Source organism: Centropristis striata, chromosome 17 (assembly GCF_030273125.1).
Source record: "Centropristis striata isolate RG_2023a ecotype Rhode Island chromosome 17, C.striata_1.0, whole genome shotgun sequence".
NCBI lineage: Eukaryota > Metazoa > Chordata > Actinopteri > Perciformes > Serranidae > Centropristis > Centropristis striata.
In genome coordinates this window covers 7,714,912-7,728,111 of record NC_081533.1, presented here as the reverse complement: position 1 = coordinate 7,728,111, position 13,200 = coordinate 7,714,912, and positions in this window count along the sequence as shown.

Here is a 13,200-nt window from a genome sequence, read left to right as displayed (position 1 = left end):
TGTTACATGGACAGATAAATACGTATGTCTATAGTTGCAAAGTGAAATTCATCTCATATAATATTAATGGGCTTTTGAATCCAATTAAGCGTAGTAAAATTCTATCTAAAATGAAGAAAGAACGAGCCCACATAGTATACCTTCAGGAAACTCATTTAAACGATAATGAACATGGAAAACTTAAGAGAATGGGCTTCACTAATTTGTTTTTCTCCTCATATAAATCAGGGCATAGAAGAGGAGTTGCTATCCTTATTTCGAACAGGCTGAATTTTGAAAAGGTATTTGAAATGGGAGAAAAAGAGGGTAGATTTATTTTAGTAAGAGGGAATATAGATGGGCGGCCAATAACTTTATTAAATATATATGTGCCCCCTGGAAGTGATGTTGGCTTCTTTAAAAAAATCACTAATATTATGGCAACAGAAACAGTAGGACTTCTGGTCTGCGGGGGAGATTTAAACGTACACCTACAACCCGGGTTGGATAGCTCAAGTAAAAAAAACCTTGGAAAAAAGTCCCTACATAGAAAAGTAAATGCACTCTTTGAGGAGGTGGGTCTAATCGACATATGGAGAAACCTTTTCCCTAACAGGAGAGATTATACACACTACTCTGCCCCACACTCATCGTATTCAAGAATAGATTATTTTATAACATTTGGAAAAGATAAGGACGTAATGAATGACTGTGGAATTGGGACGATAGATCTAAGTGACCATGCACCTATCTACTTGTATGTTGACTTAAACCTGCAACCAAAGAATACCACATGGAAATTTAATTCAAGTCTGCTCAATGATTCCAAATTTAAGGAACAAATTAAGAGAGAAATAAGCCTCTACTTAGAATCTAATGACAATGATGAGGTCACACCTCCCATTCTTTGGGATACCTTAAAGGCTGTATTAAGAGGGAGAATTATAGCTTTTTCATCATACAAGAAGAAAATGAGGAATAAAAAAAAATGAGGAATTGCATAACAAATTGAAGGAACTAGAAAGAAAACATAAATTACATTCTGAGCAAAAGATATTAGAGGATATCAAAAAAATTAGGACTGAAATCAATGATTTAGCTACACAAGCAATTAAAAAAAATCTAATGTTCTTGAAACAGAGATACTATGAAAGTGGGTCTAAATATATGAAGATATTGGCCTGGAAATTGAAGGAAAAAATAGCAGAAAATACAATTCATAGAATTAGAAATCCGAGAACAAAAGTAATGCAAAATAAATTAAGTGAAATTCAGGAAGCTTTCGAGGTGTTTTAGAAAACCTTATACTCTGATGTCCCAGGAGGAAATATAGCCCGAATCGACAATTTTCTAAATTCTTTAGATTTACCCACATTAAATGAAGAACAAAATGAAATAATGACTGTTGATATAACACAAAGGGAATTAAAAAATGCGATTAGTAGACTTAAATCAAATAAATCACCAGGATCAGACGGTTATACAGCCGAATGGTATAAGGAATTTGAAGAGGAATTAACACCTATTATACTTCCAACACTGAACTGGGCTTTAAAAAAGGCGCAAACTCCACCCAGCTGGAAGGAAGCGATTATATCGGCTATACCAAAAGAAGGCAAGGACGAGACGGATTGTGGTTCATATCGACCAATATCTGTTCTTAACGTGGATTACAGAATATTTACCTCGATTATGGCTAGACAATTAGAGGAGTTCCTACCGACATTGATTCATAATGACCAGACAGGTTTTATACAGCAACGCCAAACGCAAGACAATATAAGAAAGACATTACACATCATAGATTATATACAAAAAAATAAGACTGAGGCAATAGTAATAAGTGTTGATGCTGAAAAAGCATTTGATTCGGTTAATTGGGTTTTTCTTTACAGAGTGTTACACAGGTTTGGCCTTCATGATACAATTATAAAAACTATACAGGCACTGTATAACAATCCTACGGCCAGAATTAAAGTCAACGGATATTTATCTAATAGTTTTACCCTAGAAAGAGGCACTAGACAGGGCTGTGCATGGTCACACTTACTTTTCGCGCTATATTTAGAACCATTGGCCCAACATATTAGACAAAACAAAGATATAAGGGGAATTTCTATTGGAGAGACCGAGTATGAATTAGCCTGTTATGCGGATGATATTTTGTGTTTTTTGGGGCAGCCGACAAACACTCTACCTAAATTGATGGAATCATTTGAACAATATGGTAAATTGTCGGGATATAAGGTTAACATAGGTAAGACCCAATTACTTTCATATAATTACAGCCCACCTGAAGAAATTAAGAAGAAATACCCATTGATATGGCAAACAAAATCCATCAGATATTTGGGGATTAACATACCCATAGATCTTACAAAATTATTAGAATGTAACTACCTCCCAGTACAGAAAAAAATCAAGGAAGATATAGCAAGATGGAACCTAATCCCTTTCTTTAGCCTTTCTTCAAGAATCGAATCTATTAAAATGAGTATATTACCTCGATTATTGTACCTTTTTCAGACCCTACCAATTGAGATCAATCAAAGCCAATTCAACGAATGGGAAAAAATGGTGTCAAGATATATATGGCAAAGCAAAAGACCAAGGGTCCGTCTTAAAACTCTACAACTGACAAAAGAAAAAGGGGGATGGGATCTGCCCTCTCTTAGAGATTATTTCCTGGCAACACAGATAAGAACCATTATATATTGGTGCAACCCAAAATATAATGCTCAATGGAAATCTATTGAAGAGAAAACATGTTCCACCCCCATACAGGCAGTTATAGCAGACAATAATTTGCAAAATTACATAAACAGTATTGAGAATCCATGGGTGAAATGTACTCTAAAAATGTGGAAAACTATCATAAAAGAATATAAATTAGAAGGCGATATTATGTTTCTTAAATGGGTTGCATATGACTCAGACTTCATTCCTAACCAACTGGACAGTAGATTTAAGGACTGGACACTTAAGGGATTAACAGCTATAAGGTAATGAAAGGAGGAACAATGCTCAGTTTTGATTCACTCAAAGAGAAATACCTTTTGGAAAAACAGGATTTTTATCGGTATCTACAAATGCGGCATTATGTTAATATAAAGATGAAAAATGTGTTGGAGATAAATGTAAACTTGATAGAAATGTTTAGGAAAGCGTATAATTCTGATGTAAATGGGAGAATAATTTCATGTGCGTACAAAATGCTGTCAAATCTTAAAACACATTCAACTTACATACATTAGGCAAAAATGGGAACAGGAAGGTGGGATGAATTTATCTGAAGAGGAATGGACAATAATGTGGAGGTTTCATTGGAAATGTACCAGTTCACAGAAATGGAGGGAATATAACTGGAAGAACTTGATTAGATATTTTATAACACCCTCTCAGAAATCCCACTATGATGGAGTCCCCCCTATATGTTGGAGGAACTGCGGTAACCAGCATGCAAACCACTTCCACATTTTTTGGGACTGCCCTGTCATCAAAGACTACTGGAAGGGGATACACAATGCCCTACAAGACATTTTCAAAGATGGTCTGCCTTTAGAATCCAAAACTATGTACTTTGGGAATTTACCTAAGACCTGGATGAAAAAGGACAAATACTTATTGAACATTCTGTTGGTTGCAGCTAAAAAGGCTTTAACCAGGAAGTGGTTATCGCAGGAGAGCCCAACTCTAAATGGATGGATGGACATCACAATGGACATTTACAAAATGGAAAAGATAACAGCATTTCTCAATCATAAAACAGAGCAATTTACTTCATACTTTAAAAAGGGGATTCACTTTGTAATGCCCCAAAGGCCTGATTTTGTTTTCACTGATAGCCAATCATCTCACAAACAACTACCCCCTAACTGTTTTACTGTTCTTTCTACTTTAATTTTATTTCTTTACTATATTGTGTCGATATGTGTGTGCTTTTGAGAGACTTTTTCAAATTTGTACTATTCAAGTCATAGTGGTGAGCACACACACAGAAACTATGATGAATGATGTGGAAATGTTTGACACTAAAAACCAATAAAAAAAAAAAGAGTAGTTATGATTGGATATGCGTCAAGGAAGAAAGTGGAATTTGAGAAGGAATTGGGAAAAGTGAGAGAAGAGATCAAAATGATACAGAGAGCACACAAGACCCAAACAAATGATAGCATTTATAAAGAACTACAGGAAGCTAAATTAAAACTGGACAGTCTGTTAATTGAGAAAGCGAAGGATTTCAAGCATAACTCTAACAAAATAAATTATATAGCTGCAAACAAATCAGGCAGACATCTGACTTCCTTAATAAAGACAGTTTTAAAAAGGCAACCTATAGTTCTAAGAGATGAGATATCAAACAGATCCAATACAAATAACCAGGCCATAAATGATGAATTTAGATCATTCTATGAAAAACTATTTACATCAGAAATAAAAGACCAGGACCATCTCCCTTTCTTAAATTCAATCAACCTTAAGTGCCTTTGTCCTGAACAAATTGAAGATCTTAGCAAGGACATAACCAACTTAGAAATACTTTCTGCTATAAAGAACTTTCCCCTCAAAAAAGCTCCGGGAATGGACGGCTTTCCCATAGAATTTTATACCACTTTCTGGCCCAAAATTGATTTCTTCTTCACAGAAATGGTTAATTCAGTGCAAAAAATTAAGAATCTCCCCGAAACAATGTACCAAGCAACTATATCTGCTATACCAAAACCAGGTAAGACCTGTGAAAAACCGTCTGATTATAGGCCAATAAGCTTAATAAACTGTGATAGGAAGATCATAACCAAAATTCTGAATAATAGACTGGTACAGATTTTACCAAGCTTAGTTCATTATGACCATGCTGGTTTTATACAACATAGGGATTTAAGAACTAATATCAGAACATGCTTCTCTCTTACCCAATATGCAAAGAGACATAAAATAGACTTAACATTAATGGCAGTAGATGCGGAGAAGGCGTTCGATAGAATAGAATAGTCCTATTTGTTTAAGGTATTAGAGGTATACAACTTTCCAGTTAGCTTTATAAATATGATTAGAAACCTGTATAGGGCTCCTAAAGTATGTATACACCTTTCTCATTAACTAGAGGTGCTGCCCAAGGTTGTCCTCTTTCACCATCATTGTTTGTATTGGCAATCAAACCCTTGGCTCCAAAAATTAGAGAGACAAAAGAAATAACATATGAGATAATTATGAGGTATTATTATATGAGGTATTGAGATAAGTAAGAAACAGTTTAAATTAAGCTTATTTGTGGGTGATCTATTACTTTATTTAAGCAATGCAATCACCTCAGTCCCACACGTAATGAAAATAATCACAATTTTTTCAGAGATCTCAGGCTATAAAATTAACATGGCAAAAACAGAGCTGTTGGCCATAGACCCCTGCAAAAAGGACTTGGAGAAGTTTGCACAATTTCAGATACAAAAAGTCATGATAAGATCCAGTTGTATAAAGACAACTTTCTTCCACTTGTGAAAGACTTTAAAAATGATGTTAGGAAGTGGCAAGACTTGAAGGTTAATTTAATAGGAAGAATAAATCTGTTTAAGATGATGTGGCTATCTAAAATCCAAACTATTCCTATAACACCTCCTAAAACATTCTTTAAAGAGGTAAATTAAATAATTTCTTCATTCATTTGGTCAAATAAAGCAAGTAGATTGAAAAGAAAACTTTTGTATTATCCAAGAGCAGAAGGGGGTCTTAATCTTCGTAATCTTGAGTTATATCAGGTAGCAGCCCAGTCATTTTATATTGATCGTATACTAAATAAAACAAACGAGGACCCATGGATAGATATAGAAAACAATCAATTACAGAGCAACAGCTAACTGTTAGCACTTTTTTCCAAGGACAACGTGAAATCAACAAATTTTGTCATTAATAGTACATTAAAAGCCTGGAATATAATTTAAAAAAATCTCCATCAAGAAATAGGGCTTCCCAGACACATAGTGATATGGAACAATCCATTTATTACCATACAGAACACGCAGCTACACTGGGAAACATGGATAAAAGGAGGAATTCAGAAATTGTCAGAGGTTACTAATCACGACACCGTGGTACCTTTCAGCCAACTAAAAAGTAAATATAACCTAAAAGGTACAGACTTGTTTAGGTATATGCAACTGAAAAACTGGATTACTCGCACAAAAGAGGAGACTGATTGGTTCTATGTACAATTGGCTGATAAACGTGGAAAATAATGATACATTATTAGAGAATATATATAACTAGAAAATTTCCCCTGGGGAAATTCTGAAAGGGCCACGGGGGCTACTGCCGGTGTGTGTACACTATGATGATATTCTTCAGAGATTTCAAACTATGCCCTTTAACCTCAAAATGTGTGTGTGTGTGTGTGTGTGTGTAGATAAAATCGCATAAAGTTACCTGTGTGTGTGTGTGTGTGTGTAATTAAAATCACATAAAGTTACCTGTGTGTGTGTGTGTGTGCACATGTGTGTTTGAAGCATATGTATGCATGTGTGAGGAGTGTGCGTGCTTATGCGCATGTGTGCGTGTGTGTATCTGTAACTGTAATCACATCAAAGATCAAAGGCAATCAGATCAAAGCAATCAACAGAATTAACTGACACCTGTTCCGGCATAGTGCCAGCAGAGGTGGACAGACTGAAATTTCTGGCCTCGAACAGAAAGCATTTTTGGCAAAACCATAATACCTATCATTGATCCGACTTCACTTTGAGCGTCCCGAGTTCCTCCTGAACGTCTACATATGATTTTTTTCAAGAAAAATTAAAAAATACCTTTGTTAGAGCGATCTAAAAAAACTGTTACATGTCCCTTTTTTCCAAAATCTTCCTGCGTTTTTAATATGGGACCCAATGAGACTGTTGGTGGTGTTGGTGGCGCATCTGTGCGTCGTACGCCCAAACTATAACTCTGAAAGCTTTACCAGAGGATTGTGAGTGAGAAGACAAATTTTCCTACATTTCTATGTATAAATTATTTCTGTAGAGTGGAATTTGCGGCCTGGAGCGCAGTTTTCAAATGTATTTTTTGACAATTTCTTCTCTCCCTCTACACTCTGGCGATGATGTCACACACTGTGACACGAACATTCCGTGCAATACACACCCATTATAATCTACGAATTTCTCCAAAAATGATCATGGTCATTGAACAGGGATTGATGCGTGGATTAATACACGGATACACAAGACTTGTGTCTACTGTTTAAAGTTTAAATGGAGTCTCTAGGTGAAATTATGCCGGAGGAGTAGACGTTTAAAAATCTCCAATTATTGTTCTTTTTCACTCATTTTTTTTCGGCCGTCCCATTCATTTCAATGCAAAATTTTGGGCAGTTATTCGTGACTTACATCGCGAAAAATTCGTATTCTGTAGAGAAAAGTAATAGCACACCGATCCCAATCAAACGGCACGTTTTGATATATAATTAGGGCCTCGGGGCAATCGCACCGAGCACTGGTCCCATACAGCAATCCCTGTTCAATGACCATGATCATTTTTGGAGAAATTCTGAGATTATAATGGGTGTGTATTGCATGGAATGTTCATGTCACAGTGTGTGACATCATCACCAGAGTGTAGAGGGAGAGAAGAAATTGTCAAAAAATAAATTTGAAAACTGCGCTCCAGGCCGCAAATTCCACTCTACAGAAATAATTTATAGTAAGTCCAGAACGACACGGCATGACTTTTAACAGGGCCAAAAAGTGGGATCACATTACCCCAATCCTTGCGTCTTTGCACTGGCTCCCTGTTAATTTTCATATTGATTTTAAGATTTTATTGTTTGTTTTTAAAGCTTTGAATGGACTGGACCCACAGTACATCAAGGACCTCATCCAAATCTCTACTTCAGTGCACAGATTGAGGTCCGAGGGCCAGCTCCAGCCCGTGGTGCCTAGGGCCAGACTTAAATCCAGGGGGGACAGGGCTTTCTCTGTGGTGGGCCCCAGACTTTGGAATGCCCTCTCCCTCCATGTGCCAACAGCCCCCACGGTGGAGTGCTTTAAGTCTTGTCTTAAGACCCATTTTTATTCCCTGGCTTTTTAACTTTGCTTGAGTTTTGTGGTCCTCTGTGTCTTTTATTTATTTTACGACTTTTAACTGTGTCTTTTATTTATTTTACTATGTTTAACTGTTTGATTTTATTGTTTTATTTATAGCATAATTTTAGATTTATACTCTTATTATTTATTGCTGATTTTATATATATATATATATATGATTATGTTATATGGAAATATTTGTTTTATTGTTGATTCTACGTACAGCACTTGGGAGACTTTTTTGTTATCAAATGTGCTATACAAATAAAGTGGATTGTACTGGATTGGATTGTTTGACCAGGATTTCCCCTCGAGGTAAAATGTACAATAGGAAGAGGATGGTACCTAGTATAGAGCCCTGAGGGACCCCGCAGGTGAAAAAAATAAATAAATCAAGACCTCCACCTGCCACTCCTCCTACAGCTATCCAGGTACAACACGTCTCTTACATATAACAGCACACACTGTCAATATATCTACAGCATAGTATGTTGGAGCATAGTCAATCTGAGGGCGGTGAGTTCCAAGGTTATTTGGATTTTTCATTAGTTTTAGTTTTAATTTCGTTGTGATCTTTTGTTTTCAAATTAAGTTAGTTTTAATTCTTTTTTAGAGTGAGTTTTAATTCGTTTTTATTTTTTGAAAAATGCTTAGTTTTAGTTTAGTTTTTATTAGTTTTAGTGTTAGTTTTAGTTTTTCTGTAATAGGGTATTTGTTGGGTGCCAGATTCAATAAGGTCACAATAAATGTTTCCTTTAAAAAGAAAAGGAAACAAAGGACATTTTCACTATAATTCTAGCTAGTTTTAGTTAGTTTTGTAACCATAAAAATACAGTTTCAGTTAGTTATCGTTTTTTTTTAAATATATATATATGTGTGTGTGTGTGTGTGTGTGTGTGTGTGTGTGTGTGTGTGTGTGTTATATGTATATATAATATATATTAGTGTCCTGCAGGGGGCAGAACACACGGCTGCAGCATGGTGACACATCTGTGATCATCAATCAATAAATGCTATTAATGAGACTTTAATACATTAATATTTATGTTTAATAGTTTTACAACTTTTTATTTCAATATTAAAATATTATCAACACTTTCTTATTTCTGTCATATAATGTTTGTTTCAGTGTGTGTGTGTGTGTGTGTGTGTGTTCACAGTGTCTCTCCTTTGCCTTATAAGGACACACTCACACATGCACACACTTGGTGTTCTCTTGCTGCAGCGAAGACGCCACTTCCTCTTCTCTCATCTTCTTTCAACCTGACTCACTTCACCGCTACAGGAAGTGTGTGTGTACGTGTATGAGAGAGAGAGAGAGAGAGAGAGTGTGTGTGTGTGTGTGTGTGTGTGTGTGTGTGTGTGTGTGTCATGATGACCTTTGGGGGCTCTTAAGACATGCAGGAGAGAGTGTGTGTGTGTGTGTGTGTTCCCCAGGGCTATGCATACTGTAGAATGGTAGCTTGTATAAACTCGTCAGTTGAAGACACCACACCTTCACACACACACACACACACACACACACACACACACACACACACACACACACACTCAGCTCTCTATTTTCATCACATGAATTATTACTTCAACTACTGATACTATGAGTACTGCGAAAGGTAGTAATACTGCTGTTACTGTTGTATTATTCATAGTCACAGTATCTGAACTGCTGCAAATACTTATACACTCTGACAGTGTAGCAGTACTAGTACACAGTGTAGCAGTATTAGGACACACTGACAGTGTAGCAGTATTAGTACACAGTGTAGGAGTATTAGGACACACTGACAGTGTAGCAATATTAGTACACACTCTGACAGTGTAGCAGTATTAGGACACAGTGTAGCAGTATAAGTACACACTCTAGCAGTGTAGCAGTATTAGGACACAGTGTAGCAGTATTAGTACACAGTGTAGCAGTATAAGTACACACTCTGACAGTGTAGCAGTATTAGTACACAGTGTAGCAGTATTAGTACACACTCTGACAGTGTTGTAGTATTAGTACACAGTGTAGCAGTATAAGTACATACTCTGACAGTGTAGCAGTATTAGGACACAGTGTAGCAGTATTAGGACACACTGACAGTGTAGCCGTATTAGTACACACTCTGACAGTGTTGTAGTATTAGTACACACTCTGACAGTGTAGCATTCTTAGGACACAGTGTAGTAGTATTAGTACACAGTGTAGCAGTATTAATACACAGTGTAGCAGTATTACAACACAGTGTAGCAGTATTAGTACACAGTGTAGCAGTATAAGTACACACTCTGGCAGTGTAGCAGTATTAGTACACAGTTTAGTAGTATTAGTACACAGTGTAGCAGCATTAGTACACACTCTGACAGTGTTGTAGTATTAGTACACAGTGTAGCAATATTAGTGCACATTCTGACAGTGTAGCAGTATTAGGACACAGTGTAGCAGTATTAGTACACAATGTAGCAGTATTAGGACACACTGACAGTGTAGCAGTATTAGTACACGCTCTGACAGTGTTGTGGTATTAGTACACAGTGTAGCAATATTAGTACACACTCTGACAGTGTAGCAGTATTAGGACACAGTGTAGCAGTATTAGTACACAGTGTAGCAGTATAAGTACACAGTGTAGCAGTATTAGTCCACAGTTTAGTAGTATTAGTACACAGTGTAGCGGTATGAGTACACAGTGTACACAGTGTAGCAATATTAGTACACACTCTGACAGTGTAGCAGTCTTAGGACACAGTGTAGCAGTATGAGTACACAGTGTTGCAGTAAAAGTACACACTCTGGCAGTGTAGCAGTATTAGTACACAGTGTGGACGTATTAGTACACAGTGTAGCAGTATCATTACACTCGGACAGCGTAGCAGTATTAGTACACACTCTGACAGTGTAGCAGTATTAGTACATAGTGTAGCAGTATGAGTACACACTCTGACAGTGTAGCGGTATTAGTACACAGTGTAGCAGTATTAGTACACACTCTGACAGTGTAGCAGTATTAGTATACAGTGTAGCAGTATTAGTACACACTTGGACAGCGTAGCAGTATTAGTACACACTCTGACAGTGTAGCAATATTAATACACAGTGTAGCAGTATAAGTACACACTCTGACAGTGTTGTAGTATTAGTACACAGTGTAGCAATATTAGTACACACTCTGACAGTGTTGCAGTCTTAGTACACAGTGTAGCAGTATAAGTACACACTCTGGCAGTGTAGCAGTATTAGTACACAGTTTAGTAGTATTAGTACACAGTGTAGCAGTATTAATACACAGTGTAGCAGTATTAGGACACAGTGTAGCAGTATTAGTACACAGTGTAGCAGTATAAGTACACACTCTGGCAGTGTAGCAGTATTAGTACACAGTTTAGTAGTATTAGTACACAGTGTAGCAGTATTAGTCCACACTCTGACAGTGTTGTAGTATTAGTACACAGTGTAGCAATATTAGTGCACATTCTGACAGTGTAGCAGTATTAGGACACAGTGTAGCTGTATTAGTACACAATGTAGCAGTATTAGGACACACTGACAGTGTAGCAGTATTAGTACACGCTCTGACAGTGTTGTAGTATTAGTACACAGTGTAGCAATATTAGTACACACTCTGACAGTGTAGCAGTATTAGGACACAGTGTAGCAGTATTAGTACACAGTGTAGCAGTATAAGTACACACTCTGACAGTGTAGCAGTATTAGTACACAGTTTAGTAGTATTAGTACACAGTGTAGCAGTATAAGTACACACTCTGGCAGTGCAGCAGTATTAGTACACAGTTTAGTAGTATTAGTACACAGTGTAGCAGTATTAATACACAGTCTGACAGTGTAGCAATATTAGTACACAGTGTAGCAGTATAAGTACACACTCTGACAGTGTTGTAGTATTAGTACACAGTGTAGCAATATTAGTCCACATTCTGACAGTGTAGCAGTATTAGGACACAGTGTAGCAGTATTAGTACACAGTGTAGCAGTATTAGGACACACTGACAGTGTAGCAGTATTAGTACACACTCTGACAGTATTGTAGTATTAGTACACAGTGTAGCAATATTAGTACACACTCTGACAGTGTAGCAGTCTTAGGACACAGTGTAGCAGTATGAGTACGGTATTAATACACAGTGTAGCAGTATAAGTACACACTCTGGCAGTGCAGCAGTATTAGTACACAGTTTAGTTGTATTACTACACAGTGTAGCAGTATTAATACACAGTGTAGCAGTATTAGGACACAGTGTGGCAGTATTAGTACATAGTGTTGCAATATTAGTACACACTCTGACAGTGTAGCAATATTAGTACACAGTGTAGCAGTATAAGTACACACTCTGGCAGTGTAGCAGTATTAGTACACAGTGTGGACATATTAGTACACAGTATAGCAGTATTATTACACTCGGACAGCGTAGCAGTATTAGTACACACTCTGACAGTGTAGCAGTATTAGTACACAGTGTAGCAGTATGAGTACACACTCTGACAGTGTAGCAGTATTAGTATACAGTGTAGCAGTATTAGTACACAGTGTAGCAGTATTAGTACACACTCTGACAGTGTAGCGGTATTAGTACACAGTTTAGCAGTGTTAGTACACACTCTGACAGTGTAGCAGTATTAGTATACAGTGCAGCAGTATTAGTACACACTCTGACAGTGTAGCAGTATTAGTACACACTCTGACAGTGTAGCAGTATTAGTATACAGTGTAGCAGTATTAGTACACACTCTGACAGTGTAGCAGTATTAGTACAAAGTGTAGCAGTATTAGTACACAGTGTAGCAGTACTAGTACACACTCTGACAGTGTAGCAGTGGTAGTACACAGTGTAGCGGTATTAGTACACAGTGTAGCAGTATAAGTACATACTCTGACAGTGTAGCAGTATTAGTACACAGTGTAGCGGTATTAGTACACAGTGTAGCAGTATTAGTACATACTCTGACAGAGTAGCAGTAGTAGTACACAGTGTAGCAGTATTAGTACACAGTCTAGCAGTATTAGTACACAGTGTAGCAGTATTAGTGCACACTCTGACAGTGTAGCAGTAGTAGTACACAGTGTAGCAGTATTAGTACACAGTGTAGCAGTATTAGTGCACACTCTGACAGTGTAGCAGTATTAGTACACAGTGTAGCAGTATTAGT